This window comes from Borostomias antarcticus (assembly GCF_949987555.1).
Source record: "Borostomias antarcticus genome assembly, chromosome: 16".
NCBI lineage: Eukaryota > Metazoa > Chordata > Actinopteri > Stomiiformes > Stomiidae > Borostomias > Borostomias antarcticus.
In genome coordinates, this window is record NC_140249.1 from 9,116,918 (window position 1) to 9,141,970 (window position 25,053).

The 25,053-nt window shown below is 43.3% G+C and overlaps 1 protein-coding gene across 1 annotated transcript in view; it reads left to right on the forward strand.

The window, feature by feature from the left end:
* The window catches only part of alk (ALK receptor tyrosine kinase), a gene marked incomplete at both ends in the record, with an annotated part of 479,282 nt that overhangs the window by 366,405 nt on the left and 87,824 nt on the right, over positions 1-25,053 (forward strand). The window lies entirely within an intron of this gene.

The window sequence follows — 25,053 nt, forward strand, 5'->3', positions numbered from 1 at the left end:
AAACTCCAAAGGCTACAAATCAAAAAGGCCTCTGGCCCTGACGGAATTAGCCCCAGGGTGCTTAACTGCATGATATTCTGCTATATAGCGTCATTCTCCTCTGTTTCTGTAGTGCTTTGCCGCCCCCTACAGGACAGAAAATAAAGTTGTGGCGACCATTGGTCTAAACTCGCCCATTCACTTAACATCGAGGATATGCCAGATGACTTGTGGCGTACGGAGGTGAAACTGAAACGGGAATCGACATTCAAATTAGCCTACACACAAATCCAAACTACTCGAGATCGTTCAAAATGTAAACTAACCTGTGATTTGTCAACTAACCTGTGATTTGTCAAGATGCATGTCACGTAGGGCTGGGTAAAAAAAAAAAATAGATTAATCGATTCTGAATCGATTCTGAATCAAATGATTCAGAATCAATTCATGAATCCCAAAATCGATCTTTTATTTAATGAATAGTTAATTAATTCATTCAATGATTCATTCATTCATTTTTGGAAATCGGTATCGATACCCAGCCCTAGTATTGATGTGTTGCATAACTTGGCAGTCTTGTAATTAAGGTTACAGCAAAAAAAAAAAAAGGTTTTAGTAACACTAAGCGAATCGATATTGAATCGAATCGAATCGTGATAATCGATTTTGAATCTTGTGAATCGGAATCGAATCGATTCTTGAAATTCGAATCGATACCCAGCCCTAATGTCACTTGAACGTAGGGTATGCCAGCTATGAAGTGGCTTACAGTACATTACAATTCCCATAGAGATTTGAACATTGAAATAGTTATATCCAATCTAATCTGGTCATGATAGTTCTGCCATTCATCTGTCAATCATAATCACGCTACCCACACTAGTGAGCTAGTGGCAGTTATAAACATAAAACAGAGATGTAGTATTTGTTGATTTTTTTTTTTAACACAACTACAATTTGAGTACCAGCTCAGATGATTGATCGCTGGGACTAATGAATCAGAGACGAGGCATTCGATTGTGTTTATTTGAGGGCAACCAATGTTGAATACGATAAAAACCATGGCTGTGGAGTACACTTTACAACTCGGGACTTGGAGGAACCAACTTTAACGAGCTGCTGCATGCACATGCATGATTTGGATTTAACTGGCAAAACTGCACAAGAAGGGCATGGTCCTCACAAAGATAGACTAAACACTGTATAGCATAAACACTGATTAGACCCGGGGGTCCTATTTTATCATCCTGTTTCTTTGTGGTGCTTGGTCACTGTTGTAGAATGGATGGATCTGTAGTTTATTTAGTGTGTCCCTAAACGCTTGTGTCGTGCTAAATATTGCCCTCCTCTTACTCTCTCTCTCTCTCTCTCTCACTCACTAAAATAATTGGCTTCTTTTAATGTATGAACAAACATGTGATCATATCAGTACAGGCCTAGGCTACTGTAGTTTTCCTGTATGTTGTTTACATATAAATGTGGCACTGCTCAAAAGCCCTGCTGGTCCCGAGAAACCTCCTGTCAGGGCATGCTTTGAAAACACACCCCAAAAAAATGTTGCTGGCATGCGCTTCACTGGTTTTGGCTTACTTGGTTTCAAGACCCACCAGATGCCACTGCAAACACTGACTCTGTCCCTAAAGAGTTTTTCATCTAAAATAGATGTTCTTCTTCTTGTCTTCTTTCTTCCCTAACAAACCGATTGCAGGACGTTTATTTCCAGTATCCCCTTTAGTAGCACATTTTGATCAGTGCACAGTACCAGTTTTTTGACTGGTCCAAGGTTCAGAACTGTAAATGTGTTGATTAGTGCAATGCCAATCAGTTGATGTTTTGTCAGGGAGAAGGCCAAGCATATTGTTTTTTTGACAGTATTTCTGTTACGGCTCTGCCTCCGCCTCCGCCTGGGCACTCTCCAGCTCCCACCACCGTTCCCGCAGCGCGCGCGCCACGGCCTTCCACTTCAGTGCGCGCTCTGCGCGCCCTCCGACGTAATCACCCCCGCACACCTGAACACGGTTCCGCTAACGAGCTCCGAGGGCGCGGCTCACCTGCTGCCACTACTCATCCAATCACCTCCCCTATAAGAACCCGGTCTTCCCAACGTTCGTCGCCAGTTCTTCCCTAAGATTCCTTGTGGCAAGTTGTGGTTTCTGAAGTTCCCGTATTAGTAGTTGTCATAGTTGTTTTTTTCCCTTTTACTCATTCTACTCTCCACTCCTCCAGATTCCGGTTTGTTTGCTGCTCTTTTCCTGGACTGACACACGGCTTCCCCGACCCATTCTCCCCGGACCTCGACCACGGCTTGGATTACGTTTTCTGGACTTTGTTTGTTGATCGATTGACCCCTGCCTGAACTTGACTACCCTTTTGCCTTGCCCTCTGTACTGCCGCTTTATATTAAACCGCCCTCTGGGCTTGGAACTGTCCGTCGGTGTCCGTGGTCCTGCGTTTGGGTCAGCTAGCCAACCAGCCCCCTTACAATTTCCCAGCTGTAAGGCACAGACACGGGGGCACACACCCCATCTGATCTGCTGACCACCAGTCTCTTCCCCAGCACCATTACAGTACATCAGTGCACACTGGTAATTGTGTATTGAATAATTCAAACAGCCACATGTGTGTGTGTGTGTGTGGGGGGGGGGGGGGCAGTGAGATCAAACGGGAACAATGATGGAGAGACCAGAATGTGAGACATTACATTACATTACATTACAGTCATTTAGCAGACGCTTTTATCCAAAGCGACTAACAATAATTGCATTTAACGTAGGAAGAGCCAATGTACTACTACTTGCCAGAACTCACAAGTGCATCTTCTTTCTAAAACAAACAAGTGACTAAGAGCATAATCTAGTGCTGAAGCAAAGTGCAAGAATCACAATCTAAAGTACAGTGCAATATAATATAATAAGTGCTTAGGTGGGAGGATTGTTGTAGTACTTCTTGAAGAGATGAGTTTTGAGCCTGTGACGAAAGATGGGCAGCGACTCTGCTGTCCTGACATCAGTGGGCAGCTCATTCCACCACTGCGGGGCCAGGACAGAGAAGAGCCGTGACCGTGTCGATCGACCGCAGGAGCCTCGGAGTGACGGGGCAACCAGTCGCCCTGAGGTAGCAGAGCGTAGTGGTCGGGAGGGGATGTAGGGTTTGACCATGGCCTGGAGGTAGGAGGGGGCTGTTCCTTTCATTGCCCTGTAGGTTAGCGCCAGAGTTTTAAACTGGATGCGAGCCGCTACAGGGAGCCAGTGTAGGGAACGGAGAAGGGAAGTTGTGTGGGAGAACTTGGGGTGGTTGAACACCAGGCGAGCAGCAGCTTTCTGGACAAGTTCCAGAGGTTTAATGGCTGACGCCGGTGCCCCCGCGAGGAGGGAGTTGCAGTAGTCCAGGCGGGAGATGACCAGGGCCTGGATGAGTACCTGCGCCGTTTCATTAGTGAGGAAAGGGCGAATCCTCCTGATGTTGTAGAGCATGAATCTGCAGGAACGTGTGACGGATGTGACATGTGAGGAAAATGACAGTTGGTCATCCAGGGTCACACCCAGATTCCTCGCAGTCCGAGTCGGGGTCACCACTGTGTCTTCAATGGTGATGGCCAGGTCCCGGTGCGGACAGCCCTTCCCCGGGAGGAACAACAGCTCAGTCTTGTCCAGATTGAGCTTGAGGTGATGTGTCGTCATCCACTCCGAAATGTCAGCCAAGCACCCAGCTATGCGTGTCTCCACTTCCTTGTGGAACCCCACAAGGGTTCACAAGGAGACAGAGAGAAACCCTGCAGAGAACCATAGGAAAGAGAATCAGATTAAAATAGAGCGCGAGAGACTCAGAGGAGAGAGTGAAATAATAAACAGGAGAAAGACATTTTGTCGGTTACACTTTACAATAAGGGTCACAAATAACATTAGTTAACTGTTAACTAATGCTTATTTAGGGTTAGGTTAGGTTACTAATGTTAATTAATACCTTAGTTAAGGTTAGGGTTAGGGTTAGGTGAGTTAACCTTAGTTAACATAAATAACATTAGTAAATGGTTAATAGAGACATTAGTTAACTGTTACTTAATGCTTAATGATGCATTAACTAATGATTATTAATGTACCCTTATTGTAAAGTGTTACCATTTTGTTTTTGTTCAAAATCAAAAAGAAGAAAGACTGACAAGGGGTGGGGGGTAGAGAGGGCAACACAGGGAGAGATGGTTTTGAGGGAGGGAATGTGGGTGGAGAGAGGAGGAGGGAGAGTGAGTGATTGAGTGAAAAGTGAAGTGATGTAGCCCTGGACAGCCAAGGATATGTGTAGGTTACTGCAGCCATTAGCACAGTGAATAATCTGAAGCCTGCGTTGCTTTCCGCTCCGTTCAGCCTATTGTGAACACCCACATGCTGCCACCAGCTGGAGACACACTACCTGGGCTTCACCCCCACGCTGCCTCCAGCTGGAGGCACACACTACCTGGGCTTCACCCCCACGCTGCCTCCAGCTGGAGGCACACACTACCTGGGCTTCACCCCCACGCTGCCTCCAGCTGGAGGCACACACTACCTGGGCTTCACCCCCACACTGCCTCCAGCTGGAGGCACACACTACCTGGGCTTCACCCCCACGCTGCCACCAGCTGGAGGCACACACTACCTGGGCTTCACCCCCATGCTGCCACCAGCTGGAGGCACATACTACCTGGGCTTCACCCCCACGCTGCCTCCAGCTGGAGGCACACACTACCTGGGCTTCACCCCCACACTGCCTCCAGCTGGAGGCACACACTACCTGGGCTTCACCCCCACGCTGCCTCCAGCTAGAGGCACACACTACCTGGGTTTCACCTCCACGCTGCCACCAGCTGGAGGCACACACTACCTGGGCTTCACACAGCAGTGAGATAGCCGCACACAAATACACTGATCCCCTCACTATCTCTATCACTGGGGAACAACATCCTCTTAGACTGTTGAAAACTCTCTGATGCAGGAAATAGCCAGATCACTTCTGATTGCACTAAAAGTTGTTGAGCTGTTATGGAACCACGTCATGTCACGGATGCCACAGCGATGCTAACAAACTCAAACCTCAACATCACAAACACTAGTGCAGAGTGCCAGTATGCCTGTTGTGATATGTTCTATCCATCCATCCATCCATCCATCCATCCATCCATCCATCCATCCATCCATCCATCCATTCATCCATTCATTCATTCATTCATTCATTCATCCATCCATCCATCCGCATTTATAATGGCATGGCCCCTTTAATTGAGTTGAGACAGATAGGGGCGAATTCACAAAGGGATTGCGTGGGTTTTTCTGTCGCTATACCTGTGCAAATAACCCCAAAATAAACCTTGCTTTTCACAAAGAACTACTGTAGCAAAGGGTGAAATACTGTGCAAACTGCGTTGTCATCATCATAGCGCTTCTGTGCTCTGGTGCTATTTTATTTACATGAGATAATATGGGTGGAACGTGTGTCCATTTCTATGCAAATGAGCCTCATTGCAAAAACAAGGCCAGTGCTAATTGCCACACGCAGTTATAGTGAAATTATTTGCGTCTTCAGAGAGTTGGTGGTAATTGAAGCACATTTGTAAGGGGTGTCATGGCCACCGTTTCTGTAATCATGGCAGCAGTTATTGTAGCCAGGCGAAAGCATTGTAATGCCAGGCGTGCTCGTGAGAGAATATCTCAAAGGAGAATATCACTTTTTGATTTAGGCGAGATCAAAATCATCTGGAGATACAGGTTGCCAGCTCAAGCAATTCTTGCTCTACTTGATGAAATCAAGGATGATATTGAGCCTGCCACCCAGAGATCCCATGCAATACCTGTTATTGTCAAAGTGCTGTCAACACTTGCGTCTGGCTGCTTCCAGACACCTATTGCAGGTGCCTCTGGACTATCACACCCATCCATCAGCAGGGCTGTATGGGATGTTGTACCAGCCATTATTAGCAGAGTGGCAAGATACATCAAATTTCCCCAAAACAGACGGGATATTGAGGGACAAAGCAGGAGTTATTTATCGTTGCCGGCTTCCCCAATGTTAGGTAGGTGCTATTGACTGTACTCACCTACCAATTATACCACCATGGGAAAATGAACATGTTTTTAGAAATAGGAAGCAAACACTTTCAATCAACACCCAGGTAGTGAGCAACACCAGTAATATAATAACACATGTGGTTGCCAAATTCCCAGGGTCGGTGCACGACAGCTACATTTTCATTGCTTTGCTGTCTCTGTAACCGAAAAAGTTAATTACAAATTACACCTTTGTGACCAAAAATACAAATAGGCCTACATCATTAGGCTTACGACCAAAAATTTAATGAAAAGTACGAAAAAAAGCCTAAGCCCAACTTCGGCCTAAATATTCAGCACCATGCACAGCTCTGCTCAAACTAATTTATTTTGGGATGACAATGCCATTCACTTAAATTGATGCCCTATAACCCGCTAATAAACAGTAATTGAAAGGTTACAGTGGCAGACTTTATGATCAAATTACCAAAAACAAAAGGGCCATACACGTCACCCCTCGCTCATCAATTGGTTCAGAACTACCGCAATGAACCGTGCCAATTAGTCTAACTGAGCCGTTGGTAGACAATCTATAGTCTCGTGATGCCAGACTTTCCGCTGCTTATTTTGTGCGTGGCTATAAGCCAGCGCACCATGGAGAACAAATGTCAGGTTGTCCGTATGTCCTGGTGTTGTTGACCTGCAGTTCTATGTTGCTACCACAAGAAGACCCCACTTCTTGTATGGAATGTGATGCACCAGTCGCTCTACGCCTACATGTGCTTTATTTTTTATAAAATTAGACTTTATTAGACTGACTGTTGACTGGCACAGCTTTAGGTGGTGATGGAGGAATGAGCTTAATGTATTGATGCTTTTTTGTGCGTGGCTGTAAGCCAGTGCACCTAGTATAGTGTTCGTCCGGTTATCACTCCCTCCCTCCGTTACTGTGGACAATAGTAGTAGTCCCAGCACACCAAAATCAAGAAGGACACCAAAATCAACCTGCCGATCTCCACTGCACAAGTAGAGTAGTGGTGAGAGCATTGGACTCCCACCCTGGAGACTGGGGTTGAAGACCCGGTGGGGATGACTTTATGGGACTATACCCCAAACCTCCACATGTTCATCCTTTCACTCCAACCTTTACCCCTTGCCTTATAGATCAGATCCTGTTCCAACCCCAACCCATATTCTAACCCCAACCCACACTAGGGACTGGAAGAAGGACACCAAAACCCACCCGCCGATCTCCACTGCCCAAGTAGAGTAGTGGTGAGAGCATTGGACTCCCACCCAGGAGACCGGGGTTCCCGGTGGGGATGACCTTATGTTATCATCAGTGTAACTGCTTTAGCCACTGACCGCTACCATTAATGTTATGGAAGCTGCTGCTAGTTGTTGTGAGCTCATGAGCTAACTGGCTATCCCGCTCTCATTGTGCTGGATTAGCATTGGAAGCATTGGAACTGATGTGTCCAGGTGACAAGACCCATCTTAATTTATCAGACATTATTTCATGTAATTTCAATTCACAGCTATTTCAGTGCCATGACTAGCTTCCATCCTACCAGTGCTGCACGGAAACAAGCCAGCCCCGCACATAAGCCAGGCTGCACCTGGCCTGGTTGTATTTTGTATTTGCAGTTTTTTTACATTGCTTGCTCTGAGTCTTGCACTGTTCTGTCCTGTACCGTGTTCCGTCGTCTTCAACAGCGTATGCCTTAACCCTGGTCACATGCCTAGTATGTGTAAACCAGATACATGGCAATAAACAGATCTGGAGTCTTGAGTGTGTGTGTGTCCTTTCATAGCATGAGATTTAGACCAATCAGAAATCACCAATACTGTTGCATACCAGCACTAGTGGACAGGCATGAGGAAAGCATGGCCATATTCATATTCAAATTCACCAGTAACTGACATCATAATGCTACAGTACTGTACCTACATCCATGATAGCCTACCTGCAGAAGTCACCTGTAGAGATGAAATGGATTGTTGAACAATTCTAAAACATGATACACTTTCAACTGTCCTTTAAATAGGATATATTGAATCATTTGAGTACTGTACCTGTATTAGAATCATTAGAGGATTACATTACTGAATAGCTGCTCAGAGGGTGTCAGCCGACCCTCTGTGAGTATTATGAAAAACAAGTGGACCATTGAAGTAAAATGGTCGGTATCAAGACCTGATTAAAACTAACTGGTTTGTGTTTTCGTTTGCATGTGTCATTTGCATGTGTGTGTGGTTTTTGCATGTTTTAGTGGTTGTGATCAGTGACAGTGTTTTTGTGTTTGTGCACACATGTTTGAACAAGTGTGTATGAGCACCGCGATTAAAACCCCAGACCCTTAAAATAGGAAGTGCTCTCTACACCCCTGGTGAGCTCATCCCAGACAGAGGTAGCTACTGCAGCTAGCGTTTAGCACACTGGGCCCAGATGCATCATGTTGAAAAGTCATTACAGCTCTAATATTATTAGTGCCTGCCATTGTAACATTGTCCGGATTAGCCTAGCGTTGCAGACACAAGATACAGTCCCTCTGCCACCGTCGCCAAGATGGCTGACGCCCCAGCGCCAAGCCTGTCAGCTTCCACTTCCTGAACATCCTGGACACACAGTCCATCTTCTCCTGAAGCGACAGACACACACACACACTCGGTTTATGACAGTTGACAGTTTATTAAATGTCTCAAGTGTTCACTTCAATCTCTCTTATCCGGCTGCTTTCTTGTCATTTTATGTATTTTATTTTGGTGCAGCTGCTTCTATACGTGACGTGTCTGTTCGTCTATGAGTGTGTCAAAGTAACGCGTTACAGTAACTCCACTTCTTTTGGCAGTAACTAGTAATGTAACTTACTTTTCAAATTAAAATAACGCAGTTACAGTTACTGAAATGTGAATGGGCTCGTTACTTGTTACTTTTGTGCAATGGGCAACTAGCCTACATTTCCTGTTTCTGATCTAACATCAAAGTCACCCGTGCGCAAAACATCAACAATCTACATGGCTAACAGTTCTGTCTATGGTTCTGACAACATGAGCTCTCTGTCATGGAAATACGGACATTAGTTTTCCCTCCTCAAGATCAAGTACAAAACTGGTGAAGTGTAATCTATGTGTGTCTATATCCCATATCCAGATCCAGTGGCAGCTAGGGCTGTATATCATCTTGGATTTCGCGATACGATATGCATCACGATACACAGGTCACGATTCGATACGTATCACGATACAGAGGTCACGATACAATACGATACGATACGTATTGCGATACACACATCATTTACTGAAAGATTTTAAGTGTTCAAGACTGAAAACTGAATGGCTCAAATGCACTATATAGATAACTCAAACTCAATGACTGGACAGAGAGCTAGCTAATAAATATTTTACATTTGATATCCATGCTTTTTAAACTGTCAACATTGTAGTATTTATGGTTTTTCAAAATTATTTATATGTATGCTTTTTTAACTTAATATTGTAGAATATGCTTTTTAAACTGGATTTAAAAATTTAAATAAAAAATAAAAAATAAAAATAAATTGTTTTTTTTTTTTTTACAGCGCCCGGCTGTATCGATACTCCGGGCTGAAAGATCGATACAGTATCGCGAGACTACGTACCGATACAATCCTACAGCCCTAGTGGCAGCTGGTGAAAAAAATAGTAGGTGGGGCTGAAAGTTTGGAAACCAAACTCCTGTAGGGGGGTCTGGGGACACCCCCCCCCCCCCCCCCCCAGAACATTTTTTTGTGATTTTGACATCAAGCATTCTGGTGCATTCTGAAAAACTAATAAAGGCAAAATGCAACATTTCCCTGTATACATTTCCCTATTTATCAAAGACAAATGGGGTGGGAGAACTGAATTTTAACTTGATTTAATTGGAAAAGCTAATTTGCAAGTGTTATGTTGAATGTTATTGGACAAGCGTTTTGACTATAATGACTATGAATAACAAACCTTACAAAACAAGTTTCTGAAGTCAGACTGCACGTAACTCAAATACTCCGTTTTTTTTTCAAACAAGCCTTACCACTAATTAAACGGATGTCACTTGGGAAAACTGTTCCATGCCATCACAGCCCTGTAGCCTAATAGTGTTCTTCAAAGAGTTTGTTCTACGTAGTCATCTGCCCTCTGCTGGCCTCTCTGGTAGCATGCGTGTGTATTTGAACAATACAGTATTTTATTGTCTTAAACATGAATTCAGGTGTCTGGGTGTGAATGACCTTATGAAAGAAAACAAGCAAATTGTCTGCCATCCTTTTCTCCACACTCAGTCATTTTAGTTTCACATGCATTTCAGCCACATTAGCCCTAGATGAGCAGCACAGTCGAGCTACCTTATTTTGTATTATTTATAACTTCCTGAGTAGGCTTTTAGAGGCAGATGACCACCACACACCTGAGCAATAATCCAGATGACAGAGAACCAATGAGCAAACAATTGTGACAGCGGCTGGTGATTTGGTCCGCAACTCGGCAAACCCCGAAATGCGCTAGGGGGCAAAATAACTAAAAAACCTTTTTTTTTTCGTTTTTTGTTTTTTTGGGTATTACCAAAGTTGAAGTTGTGAAGAACCTACTTACTATAACAGACAACAGTTTTAGGTTCACGAAATACGTTTAATTAGTCTGCAAACTAAGCTCGTTTTTAGCTGATTTTGAGCCGGGCTTGGGGGCGGGCAGATCGATTAGCATGATTTGGTTTCATTGGCTATTGCTTCCGGGTTCTCCGCCCCCAACACGCCGGCTGTGTTTACATTCAGTCCCAAGTTAAACCATGGATGCTACAGCTTTTGCTAAAGAGAAGACGGGGATGGCATCCAGGACATGGAAAGAGCAGTTAAAACTCCAGCAGAGCAGGACTCGTTCGTACACGGAGATTATTCTTGATGTCCTGTGATACAGAGATGACTGTATCAGCAAAGCAAGTTGCTACCAAGCGAACGCGAACGAGGTACCAGATTCACACCACCGCCAAGCATTCTGCTTTGCTTTGGGGTAAGCTGATCTTTATACTATCTGTGCTGTTTACATTACATTAACGTTAGTCGTTTAGCAGTAGCTCCTTTCTAAACAAGTGACTAAGTCTAGCTAGCATAACAAACTAACAAAGGCTAGCTAGCTAACGTTAGCTAACATGCTAGCTAGTGAGCTAGCCCTTTGTTCCTAAACTAGCCAGCGTGGCAGCTTATATCGAGCTAGGTAGCTATATTATAGAGAGAAACAGAATGAGAGAGCATGAGAGCTATGGTAGTCTGACACCTTTGTTTTTTGTTTTGGTTACAGGATGAGCAAAAAGGTGAGGATTTGCAGCTCTCCCTTGGCCCCTTCATACCAGCCAGCAAGAAGATCACTATGCACTACAGCTTTGATTTTGCACAACAGGTGAGAATACGTTCATCCTATCATGCATTAGCTAGTCTATTTAATCAACACATTCTGGTACTATTTTATCTATATGGAGTGCCAGTACTGTGGGCAATAGTTTAATGTACTTTCTTCCTTCTATTCTATTGCAGTTTTGATGCTGAGAGACCTGGCATGGTTGTGGCCAGAGAACACCGTGATGCACCGGCAGTCGAGTTTCAGCTGCTGCGCAAGCCTGATGTCCTGCCCCCCAGAGAAGGTCTTCTTGTGCAAGCCCCACCCGGACTGGACATGGCCAGACAGACGTATCTCTTTGACAAGATCAGAGAGTTCTGTTCTGATGAGGGAAGAGACGTCACATGTCCCCCGCCAAACTCCACAGCAGCTCAGAACAAGACTGTCCGCTTGTAGATTCACTGCAGATCATCAGGACGGACAGCACTGCAGGAGAAAGGCCACAGCCTTTCCTGTTTTCCTGTTTGTATACTGAAGCGTTGCTTGTTCTCTTGCACAGACTTGCCCACACTTGCACAGACTGCATTGTTAGAATATTGAATACTGAGCTGAGTACTGTTGTTATTACCTTGAGTATTGAGCTGGGGACTGTTATTACTTTGTTGTACACTTGATCACAATGAACACTATGCACCTTGTCTATAAAACAGACAACTGACTGTACACTTTAACACTTAGACAGTTGCCTTTTTTTGTACACTTAACTACTTATGCTTGTACTTTATATCATGTATGTGACAATAAAGAACGTTAAATTTGAACTTCATCTTATATTGTTCTTAACTGCATTCACAACACAAGATTAATACTGACTCAAAGAGTGTGGGGTCATCAGTGAGAGAGCACCTCACTTGGCAGCCACTCTCAGGTAATACCCCAAGTTGACAGCCACTCTGACAGATAATGACAGATCGTCCAGTGGGGGAGTGGCTGGGGGAGGGGTTACCAGGCCATTGTTCACGCCCATTACCTGGCAGTCAGAGGTGTGAAAATGTTGGAGAACTTTGGAGGGAGATTTCTCAGCTAAGTTGATTTGGCAGTACTAGCATTCAAATAAGCATATCTTCTTCAAATATGTTCAGATTTCAATGTATGAGACCTCATTTGAAAGCTTACAATCTGCACTTTCATAATATGTAAAAAACTGAAAAATGAAAATGCCTAGTTGAGGACCAAATTACCAGCGGCGGTCACAATTTGATTTCGCAAAGATGATGAAAGAAGAAGAAATGGTGCACATTTTCTCACCCAGCTACTGCTACACCCATTCTACAAACAATATCAATATGGTCGCACCAAGACAGAGTACTGTAATAGCTTGATTTTCTTTACTTGTTGAATGACTTTACCCTCAATGACAAGATTTGACTTAGGATCTTGGGCTAGCTTATGCTTAGAGCCAAATATCATGGTAACCTTTTTTGATGTGTTCAGCACAAGTTTATTTACCTTAATCCTATTGTATATATGCTAAGCTCCTTAGGCAAAACCTGGTTGAGCTCAAAACATGTGGGAGCGGCATAATGAAGAGTAGAATCCTCCGCGTACATTGTCAGGGATGCTTCCCTAATAGCAGACGGCAAATCATTTGTGAATATGGAATCTGGAATATGTAGGTGTGGGTCGTATGCCCACCTCCCTTGTTCTCTGTAAAGCGCATTGTGTTGCCTCTGGGTATGAAATGCGCTATACAAATAAAGCATTGATTGATTGATTGATTGATTGATATGGAATAAAGGAGCAGGCCAAGGCAGCTCTCCTGTGGAACACCGCAGTTTAAAGGTGGGGTAGGTAGTTTGACGTGAAGAAAGCCTCCGATTGGTCATCTTTGATCTAGCCTCCTGTCAATCATGATGTAGTCCCTCCCTCCAAACATGACTGGTAGGTGTGGCTAGATAGAGACCCTGATTGGTCAATACATTCGGGCGCGGTGCATTCTTTGAATCCAAAATACAGAGGCAGCGCTTAACACGGAGATCCAAGTTTATTCTCAGAGCACTTCTGTTACTGATAGCTGAAAGGATATTATGCCAATTTTACCAAATAAAGCCAAAAGCAAACTACCTATCCCACCTTTAAATATGTTTGATATAGTGCCATTAAAATAGCATCTCTGTGACCTAGCTCCAGTTTCACATACATGAAAATGTAATTCTGTGTACTACCCTGTTCTTTAAAAAAAAAAAAATCACCTATTTAAGTTATGTGCTGAGGTGTGGTGAAACACCAACCATTTTTATCTAACATTATTTCATTAAAGAGGGCGTATGACTTTGGCATAGGAGTCTGGTGAGGAGAGGCTTGGGGCAGTCTGGTGATGGAGAGAGCGGCCTTATCGCTTCGCTATGTTACATTAGCTGTTAGGCTACCTAGGACAGGGTTAGGACAGGGTAGTGGTCGTCCTAAAGTTAGGACGATTTATTTAAGATTTGGTGAAGTTAGGCTGCTTCTGTAATACACTTTTCCTATCTGGAGATAGGATAGGATTTTTGACTTAAGAACAGTTGTTCTGTAATGGTTTTTCCGTCCTAATCCAAACTACCATGGTAAGGTAGGTAAAGGAGATCAAACGCAACAGACCGGCTTAGAAGTGATCAAACTCAACAGACCGGCTTAGAAGTGATCAAACTCAACAGACCGGCTTAGTAGTGATCAAACTCAACAGACCAGCTTAGTAGTGATCAAACTCAACAGACCGGCTTAGTAGTGATCAAACTCAACAGACCAGCTTAGTAGTGATCAAAGGCAGAGGGCAAAGAGGGTAGATAGAGGAGGGGGCGTCGTGGTATAAAGATCCTTCATCCGCCCTTTATCACTGTTTTTTATCGTCAGAAAGTTCTTTGAGCGCTTCCCGCTCGGACTTAGTTCGGTTGTCTACCATAGGTGTTGTTCTTGGAGAGAAGATCCTCAATCTCATAATTGACTTTCCCCTCAAAGGTATTCAAGGTAGCATTCTGTACCGTAGGACAAAAAAAGGATTTGGGTATGCAAGGGGTAGCTCTATGGCTATCCACGTCAGATTGGGTTGGGGTAAATGTTGGAGAACGAGTCAATTTATACCATGCCTTAAGATGCAAGTTCTTATAGAAACGAAAAAAAATCTACTTTTAAATCAAATTCATTCAATATGTAGGTCGGGGAAAACGTAGGCCCCTTCCCACTGAGAAAAGACATGTCTAAGAGACGTCTTTTAGATGTCTTTTTTGTCTTTTTCGGACGTCCAAAGACATCCAATTAGGAGCCAGAATGATTTTTCTTTTTTTACGTTCATATATTGAACCCGTTTTGCACGTCCACAGACGTCTTAGAGGGATCCAAGCCAGACGTTTGAATATTGAGGGGTCCAGCAGACATACAAACGGGGTTCTGGACCGACGGACGTTATTAAGACATGATCTGAACGTCTCCCTGACGTTGCGTGTTTACTGGGTTGGTGTGCAAGTCCGAGAGTGGGGTACCTGACAGATTGATCATTGTTTCTGGTTGCGACTCCGTGTTAGTAGTAGATTTCTTTCCTCCCCTCCTACCCCCCTTTGTAAGGGGCTGACCTTGTTCTCAAAAATATTTGGTCGAGTGGTGTGGGGCATCGGAGTCATCGTCGCTTTTACTGTTGCACACCAGCCGAGGCAGTTAACCAGATACTTTTACTTTTATAAACAATTCCTTTGTGTTGAAATGCACACAGTTTTGTCAGACTCCTGAAGATTAGTTCTTAAATGAGCTTGTCCAAGTAGTTTTTGCAGTTTATGGAATACTTGAAATTCATTTTACCTAGATTATTAGCACACCCCAGGTACTTTACTCTGTAACCTTTCAATTGATGACATGCTGTAACAGTTGGCCTGGCAGCTCGAGCACCACCTAAGTCAGACATTGTCTCAGCACTATTTCCTCATTCCTTGTTTCTGTCTTTCTGTCAAATAGTGTGATGTACTGTCTGACGAGTGTAGAAGGAACACATTTATTTGATATGACTGACACTTTAGCTCTCTGTCTTCCCTAGTTTGAGAAGTCAGGGCAGAGGCCATGACATGTTGTGATGTTTAAGGATCTTTGGCCACGATGAAGCGAGACAATGGGGTCAGAATCCCGGCTCAATGGAGGTTGAGATCTGTCTCACCAATGCTTTCAACATCTGCTCTATGGCTTTTATTTTGATCCATGCCTGAAGCTTCACCCAAAGATTGAATTTGAAGAGCAGTTGGGGAGAGGGTTGAGAGCGAGACAGTTGAGAGAGTTAAGATCCCTGAAAGCCACTCGTTCTTTTTTTCTATCCCTCTCTATTTCTCTCCTTTTCCTTCTGTTTTCTTTGTTGTGGTTCTCTTTCACCCTCTGTGAAATTACACATCAAACTGGCAAAGGGTAATCATTTGTTTCTCCTCTCTCGTAGTAATTTGCCTAGCGCCGAAGGCAGGACAACCAGATCACATTTTCGTGACTCAATACAAATGCTTATGTTCACCCAGAGCTTGGGGGGATCTAATTTTGTTTTAAAAAAAAAAAAACAGCATTCAGTCTTGATGATTTCTGTAAAAGTTCACTGTTCTATTTACATCAGTATTTTGTGGTTTATGAGTCAACCAAAAGTGCGCTAAAACAGTCTATATATACTCTCAAACTGGCCTGTTTACCACAACTGTCCCCTAACTTAAACATAATACCAACCAACCCATAACCCTCACTTATACAATGGTTAGTTCTGGTTCTTGATTCTGTTTGGCTGGAAGCCATGTTAAAATACTTTTTATACAACGGTATAGATCCGGTCCATTGTCTCTATTGGTCAGTTTGCATTCCAGCCGTGGTGATAACCACGATATCCCCACGCTAAAATGGAATGTTCACACATTTTTTAATATCAATCCACCTCGTATTAGTAGCCGTGGCAATGTTTACAAAGATCTGCTGTAGCATTGTCGTTGCCTGGCAACGTTCCCTTTTCAGCAGAAGTATCCGCAAATGATTAACAAATAGTTCCTTTAAAAATACATTTATTTCAAGTTCGTATTGTCTTTTTTTTATTTTTTTTATTGACGGATAAATGTGGCAACTGTTGTATAAACCATTATGGAACGAGAAGCCGTGGGATGTCACGGATATCACCACGGCTAGTGGAGTGTAACGGCACTCCACTGCGTGTCGTGCCTAACCACTCCCGCTAGCCGTGGCGATATCCGTGACATCACACGGCTTTTCGTTCGATAATGCTTTAGTAACACACACCTGGGACCACATATCATTCCATTTTCAGTATTAATGCGCCTCCCATTTCATCCAATGCATTGTAGGCCTATCATTGTGTTTTTTCAAAACAACTGAACATTCCATCCAACGCATCTGTTGCTTGGCAACCTTTTTGTTAGAGGAACTATTTTGCTCGGCGGAATTTAGGGAATGATGCTTCGTTTTGAATAAATGTTCATATTTTATATTGCTGTGTGTTTATTTTCACTAATAGCTGTAGTAACCGTTGTATAAAAGCAATAAACCACTCAAGGCCGTGTCTTATAGTGATTTTATAACAGCTAGGGGGGTTTTAGTCACTCCGCTTTGCATCGTGCCTAACAACGCCCCCTAGCTGTTATAAAATCACTATAACACACGGCCTTGAGTGGTTTATTGCTTAATTAACCTCCCTGTCTATTCACAGTGTTGAAGAATAGCACAACATACATACCTCCCCTCAATAGAGAATATTCAAATGTGCCCGATTTCATTTGGGGAAGTAGCATTCATTCTGCTGCTCTTGTCAGACCGGTCGATCTTATCAACAGTTTTCTTGGCTTATCGCGTCATGTTTGTTGTGCAGCATGCGATTTGACAGTCAAAATCAATGTGAGGCTTAAATAGATACTCTGATCCTGCAATCTCCAAAGCCTCAATCTCACCACACACAAAGATTATAGGGTGTAAAGCATGTCGGCGCAACTGTGCACATTACCTTGATCGTACCTGCTACAGCTAAAGTGTGTGTATACGTGTGTTGTGCGCATACGTGTAGTGTGTGTATACATGTACTTCAGTGGCGGCTGGTGACTCAAAAAACTGAGGAGGACAGGAGGAAGAGAGGCGAACCGCCCATGGGCGCCAGGGAGCACTTTCCCTCAGTCAGTTATTATTTGAAATATCAGCTTTAAAATGTGGATTTACAGTCAGTGTAAACTGTAATGGCTGTCTTCATTGTCAGTCAGTGTAAATTGTAACACCTGTGTCTTCATTGTGAGTCAGTGTAAATTGTAATGCCTCTGTCTTCATTGTGAGTCAGTGTAAATTGTAACGGCTGACTTCATTGTGAGTCAGTGTAAATTGTAACGCCTGTGTCTTCATTGTGAGTCAGTGTAAATTGTAACACCTGTGTCTTCATTGTGAGTCAGTGTAAACTGTAATGCCTGTCTTCATTGTGAGTCAGTGTAAATTGTAACACCTGTGTCTTCATTGTGAGTTAGTGTAAACTGTAATGCCTGTCTTCATTGTGAGTCAGTGTAAATTGTAGGCGATCATTCAGAGGTTTGTTCTGATTGCGAGGACTTAAGTAGGCGATAGTGAGGCGTGGAGGCGAGGAGTATCTTTCGGTGGCACGCACACACACACACACACACACATAACTTCTCCACACACACACATCTCTCCAAGCACACATTAAGTACACACACACACACACAAATACACACACAGACAGACTTACACACTCACATAACCACTACCGCCACAGCCTATTTTTCGATCGATTTCATCTCTCCCATATTAAAAGCAACTTCCAAGTGAACCGTCTGCCACTCCAACATGATGGAAGCCAGTTTGGCTTCAAATCCCATTACCATGTAAAACCATTTCTCCACACCAAGTTATAGGCCCCCTATTTTCTGCTATTACCATTGATATCCAGTGGTACATTTGGACTCCTGCTTCACGTAATTCCTTCTCTCGAGTAGATGTACTTGATTGAAAGAGTGCTATAGGCTTTGCTGCTGCCATAGGCTGTGAAATAATAACTAGATTCTGTCAAATACCCTGACACTAATCAAATGATTTGCAGTGCATTGAGGCTCAAGATATTCGCTGTGTGGTCAGAGGCCATATAGAGAACTGAGCACTAGCAATAATGCAAACCATGGTTGAGCTTGATGGACAGATGGCATATGTCTTTTATTTCCCTCGGATGCATGAGGAATAATAGGTTGACCGCAATATACAGGCAGAAATGACAGAACACCGCTATGATCTCCATGACCATTATTTATCTCAATAGAACACGTCAATCATACTTTTTGAGTTCAGATCACCTCAAACATTCTTTTTTTTTAAATGTCCCTCATTTCCGTGAGTCAACACAGGATAGAACCGTATTTCCATCCAGCGGCCGATAAGACTCAGCCAGGACAGAGGAGGATTGTTTTGCACATCCACGTAGTTTGCATGTAAATCCCACTGTCACTCAGCCGTCTGGTCTGTAGAGAACAGGGAACGCGCTCGTCTCAGAGGAGGGGAGTCCACTTGTTAACTTGGCCAATAACTCAGACAGTGCGAATATACATGCACACACAACAACACACACACACACACTCAAATATTCACACTACATGTCCTCAAACTCAGCGTACACTCACATGTGTGGTATACCCACTGCTCCTCGCCCCCTCCGCTGGGAGGGAGAGGGGCTAAGGTGACCGCAGGCGCACTCTGGTGTGGGGAGATTGAGGAAGGTGGGTGCAAACACAAACTCAACCAACTACAAACAAGATAAAAAAACATAACTGGCTATTTATTCTTTTACAGAAATGTTACATTGATAATAATCACCAACAATAATCAAACAATAACAAACAAACAAACAAACAGGGTAAGAATGATAAACCAAAAGCCGCAAAGGGAGAAAGAAGGATTGTGCAAAGGGTGTCTAAAACAAAAAGGGCCCTAAGCTTCCCTATTCACTAACTACTGTAACTAGAAGTATATAAAACTACTACTAGGCCATCAACACTAACCTAACTGCTACACATGAAGTTGCGACACCCACTTGCCCTAGATAGATAGATAGCTAGATTGATTGATTGCTAGCAGATAGCCCAGTGTCTGCTAAAATAGCCCATCAGGTCTGTTTATTTTGCATAATGCCTGTGTACCCTGCTGTTTTCTTACAGTCATTGAGCTAGGCTACCTGATAATTGAGGTCTCATAATCTTCCTTTCAGAGGATGATGTTTTTAATAAATGAGGCTGTATGTTGAAGTAGGCTAGGCCTAGATGGTATTTTAATTCGTCATGTTTTTACAGTGGTATCGGATTTAATATCGAGAATCATGGAATTTCACTGATCGACTACTGCATTTTTGGTATCATAAATATCCCTACAGAGAACGCTAGAACAAAAGTAAACCTAGAAACAAGCATAACAACCCTCTCCTATTTTGCACAGGAAACAAGAATACTGTTTATACAAGGGTAGTTCTGGTCATTGATTCGAAACGTTTTGTGTTGCCATTCTAGGAAGCCCCTTGCTACAATGTCTCAACACTTTCTGAACATCTCACGGAATGCACTCTGTAGCTGCTTGTTGGTGGCTCTGTCTGAATTGATTTGGGGGTATATCTTTTTTTTTTTTTTGATATTTTTTTAGGGCTTTTCAGCTTTTAATGGGACAGGACAGTGTAGAGAGACAGGGAACGTGGGAGAGAGAGAGGGGTGAGGACATGCCGCACAGGACCCGAGCCGGGAATCGAACCCGGGTCCGCCGCGCGAAGGACTAGCCTTCATATGGGGCGCGCCTTACCCGGTGAGCTACCGGGGCGCCCCGATTTGGGGGGTATATCTCTATCTAGCTACATGAAACAACTGGATTATATTGTTGTGTTAATAGTGGGTGAAAAGAACATGTTCACAAAAATTAATTTGTTCATTTATCTAAAGCTATACTAGCTACCGCTACCACTACTGTCATTCGTGACTGGATGGCCATAGCTATATTGCGACAGGCAGTCGAAATAACGTAGTGCTATCAAACAAGCTTAACATTTATTTGCAAACACTAATATAAGGTTTTTAGACATTTTGTTTTGACAGCTGATCTGTTTATATGTTGCACAGCCAACACGCAGAACAGTATCATTCAGTTTCATTCATAGCTAGCTGATTAGCTTGTATTCCTGCCTGTGTTGCTTCACGTCATGCCTAACAACGCCCCCTAGCTGTTCTAAAACCACTGTAAGCCACGGCCTCTCGTGGTGTATTGCTTAAATATAGGTGACATGATCTAGCTCTGATTGGACCACAGAGCAGGGGGATGATTGGACACAGGGGGAACAGATAGTTGATGGACAAGCACAACAACAAAACACCTGGGGAAGACAGACAAGATCAGAACACAGAACCATAGGAAGCTGTAACACACACATACACACACACACTGAGTGGACAAAGAAGGCAAAAGTGCGGATTGAGTGACAGGTCCATCATTATGGCTTGTTAACTAGAATTTATGAAGAATACTGAATGAAACATGTTTCTCCATGGGAGACACCATGGGGACTCAATAGGCTCAGGCTGCAGTACTACTGTACCAGCTGTGTGTGTGTGTGTGTGTGTGTGTGTGTGTGTGTGTGTGTGTGCGTGTGCGTGTGTGTGTGTGTGTGTGTGTGTGAGAGTGTGTGTGTGTGTGTGTGCTGCTTTTCCTGTAACAAAACAGGAAAAGTAGCAAGCTTAAATCAATGACACTTAAATTCCAAGATAGCGCGTGTACTTTACATCCAAGCGTCTCAGCATAGTGGTAAACACAGTTCCACAGTGAGAGCATGGAAGAGCTGTGTGTGCTTTTAAGTGCTGGATGGATGGGAGGCCGGGTCAATGGCTAATGTAAACCAGAGCCTGCAAAACAAACAGGCCCAATGTAGTTAAGACCCTAACAACCCCGCTAAATGAGCACGCGTGGACATGCATTAGCCAAGACACAGTACTCAGCAAGAAACATCAATTAATAGCATGATGAAATAGGCATAGTAATTTGACAGCGAGCTAAGGTCATGCTGACTTTGTTTAGTATCAGCGAGAGAACACCATAGACACGGGCCGTGTCCGCAAACCCGGCCCCGACCTCCTCCAGCTCTGCCTCCGTGGGGTGGCGTATCACACAGCCTATGATGCTCTGAATCCCTCTGCCCACTCTGTGAACCACATCGCAGACCGTTGACCTGGGCATGTCGAAAGCCTCCAACACAACCCGGTACGAGGTTGCACTGGCCAGCCAGTACACAAAGACGAGCACCTGTGTGTGAATGACAAGACGGTCCATTGTAAAGTGTGGGTGCTGACAAATGCGCTATATAAATGCAATGAATTATTATTAATTATTATTATTAGCACCTCCATGGTCTTGCCCCATCCCTGGAGTTGACCACTCTCCAGGGTAGCCGTGAGGTTGGTCAGAGTCTGTCTGGACAATCTGAATTCCCTCCTGGTGTCACCGCCCTCAAAGTAGGTCCTCAACAGAGGGACGTGGAGGTTCACCTGGGCATAGGGACCTCGGTCTTCCCTGCGGGCCTAGAGAAGGGAACATTTAGGGCGAAGTTTAACTAATTTGTGCTGATGGCATATATTCATTTAGCAATATAATACCAGATACATTTAGTTCTAAGTTACAGATAATAATGTCTGTAAGTTACAGATAATGATGTCTGTACAAATCAGGGGGTGCAGTGAAGTAAATGAGGCTGGGATTTTACTATTTTCTAATCACTTGTATTAATCATGGAGGGGAAACAAGGGGAGGTAAACTGCTCTTGGCAGAGTTTAACTAGCTAGCTAGGTTTACTATACCATTACATTTGTACAAGGGTTGTAACGCTACTGTTAGATGGGTGGGTAGGGTTATGCTAATTGAGTGCATAAAGTTAGCTAGCTAACGTTAACGTTAATATTTACCTCAGCCCCCAGTAGGACGAGAAGCAATCGCATGATTGCTCCTCTCCTTGCAGCACGAACACGCCGTCTTCTCCTGGCGGCAGCAGCCACACTCAAAATGGGTGGGAAAGGCAACACTTTTTCGTCAAATGGAACGAAAAAGGTATACACATTTTACCGGCACAGGTTCAAGCTGGGTATGACGAAAACAGCCGTACATAGCGACGCACCACCGTAATTTCCGCTGGAGACTCGAAGTAGTATACTACATTTATTTTGCATACTGCATGGAGTAGTAGGTACTACACAGTTGGTACTATATAGTAGGCAGTATGCACATTCGGACAGGGCCATGCTTCCATCAAAGCACTGGCCAGCGTCTTAAAGCAGCAGTCAATGCTATATCTAGTATTAATTTATTATTTTTCATACTCATATCTTTTTTCTTTGAATATGACCAATTCCAGTTATGCTATTTGTTTTCAAATCATGTTATGGACGAGTTACTGTACAGTCGGCTTAAATGACTGACTTCACCTTTAAGGGCCTGATTATTATGGGCTTTTAGGAGAAGTACTCCTAACAAGAAGTATTATCATCCTTGGTTTGATTAGTCGTGTACTGCATATAATCCCCGCATGAGGGGGTTATATGAGAATATAATTTCATGAATAGACATTTAAATGTTGATGATGACTATTTTTACATGTACTTATATTAATTGGAAAATATAGATTCACATGCCATACCAAGAATTGATGCAGTCCCATGCAAGGCTGTCCAGGGCCATGCCCTTTTCTGAGGTAGAATGATTAAGGACCTGGGCTTTTCTACAGCACACATGTAGTGTGTCCTTGGACATTGTACAGAGAGAGGTGTGGTCATGAGGCACCATCCGTTCAAACTGTGGATTTGTTAAAAAGGGAGGGAAATATTAAGATGCAAGCTTTTGAATGGCTCCTCTAGGAGTTATTCTCTTTGCTTAAAATCAAAAGGTAATCTTTGTAAAGTGAATGATCAAGGATATACTATAGATCGTGGAGGGCCTGGAGGCACACTGTTAGCTCTCACTACAGTGTGCGTTAGATTATGAAAACATTAACAACAGACTTAATTAAGTTTGTGTGTGTGTGTGTGTGTGTGTGTGTGTGTGTGTGTGTTTGTGTATATGTGTGTGTGCGCGTGCGTGTGCTTTAACCCTCACAATATAGTAAACGCTGGTGTAATCTGCATGTGTCCCAAGTTGTGACTTTTTCCGGCTGGATCAGAGGTGTTCATTCTGCCAGGTTTATCAGTGGCCACATCCCTGATGGCCATCTTAGAAGCACAGCTCCTCTCTGGTTCCTGTTCCTGTCTGTTCCTGGTCCAGTGGCGCCATTGAGGTCTGAATAACATCCTTCACAACATCATCAAAAGGCGCCAGACGCCTGTTACCATTGCTGATTGACATCAGATGTGCTTTTGCACTTGATCCAGATCAGCACGTGGAATTTAAACAGGTCACGCCAGCCTCGTTGCCAAGCCAACACACACGCACACCTACACGCACGAATGCACATACACACACACACACACACACATACACACACAAGTGCTTATGTCATGCAGAAAATATAGTCAAGCAAAACAACACCATTTTATTTAAATTCCAGCTGTTTGTCAGACCAAATAATGAAATATGTATGCAAGAACAATAGCTGTGTATAATAATTATATGCATAATGATAGAGAGATGAGCAGACGCACATCGCAAGTGCTCGCAAAGATTCTCTGTATATTAGTACTAATGCATTCTTAATAACACCAGCTAAAAGGTTTTGGAAATGTGTGATTTTTAGCTGTAATGTGTTAAGCATTTGCAGAGGCTAATTTATTGAAATGACTCATATTCTATGCAGAACATTTACGTAATCTGGCCTTTCTGCTTTCAGCGCAAAAAACGTCACCTGCAAATAGTACATTTGCTTAGTTTGATGCACAGCTGAAAAAGGATAGTAGTAATTCTATAAATATAAGTAAGACATGAATTAATCAGTTTGTTTTGATAATTGGTAATTACATAATGCCGTTGTCGGACGGAAAACTTTTATCTGCAAAATGGCAAATTTTCAGAATGTTGAAAAGAACATTCCAATTTCTTTTTTGTTTTAAACATGAAATCACGTATGATGAACTATTTAGAATACATGTAATTGGTCCTAGGGCTGGGAAGTCTGCAGTGTTGTCCCAGCTTTCAATTGATGTAAAATAATTTGTTTGAATCCTTAAGATACTATAGATGTGGTAAGAATCAATTTAGATACGTACTATAAATATGGATATTGCTGCATAAAATGGTAAATGGACTACACTGACAGTATATAGTGCTTTTATCCAAAGCGCCTTACAATGGCCTCTCATTCACACACACATTCACACACCAATGGCAGAAGCTGCCTTGCAAGGTGCTAGCCTGCTCAACTGGGAGCAATTTGGGGTTCAGTGTCCAAGGACACTTTGACATGTGGACAGGAGCAGCCGGGATTCAAACCGCCGACCCTACGATCATTGGATGACCCGCTCTACCACCGAGCCACAGCCACCCCACATACAATAAAATTTGATAGATATCAACTTTAATTGTTGTCTGTAAGTAGCACTTTGCCATGTACAGTATGTGAATTTGTACTGTAGGTATATTGGAGTGTAGATTGTGCTAACATTATAGGAGTTCCTGTATGTGGTTTCCATTTGATGTCATAGTTAGTGAGGGGAGG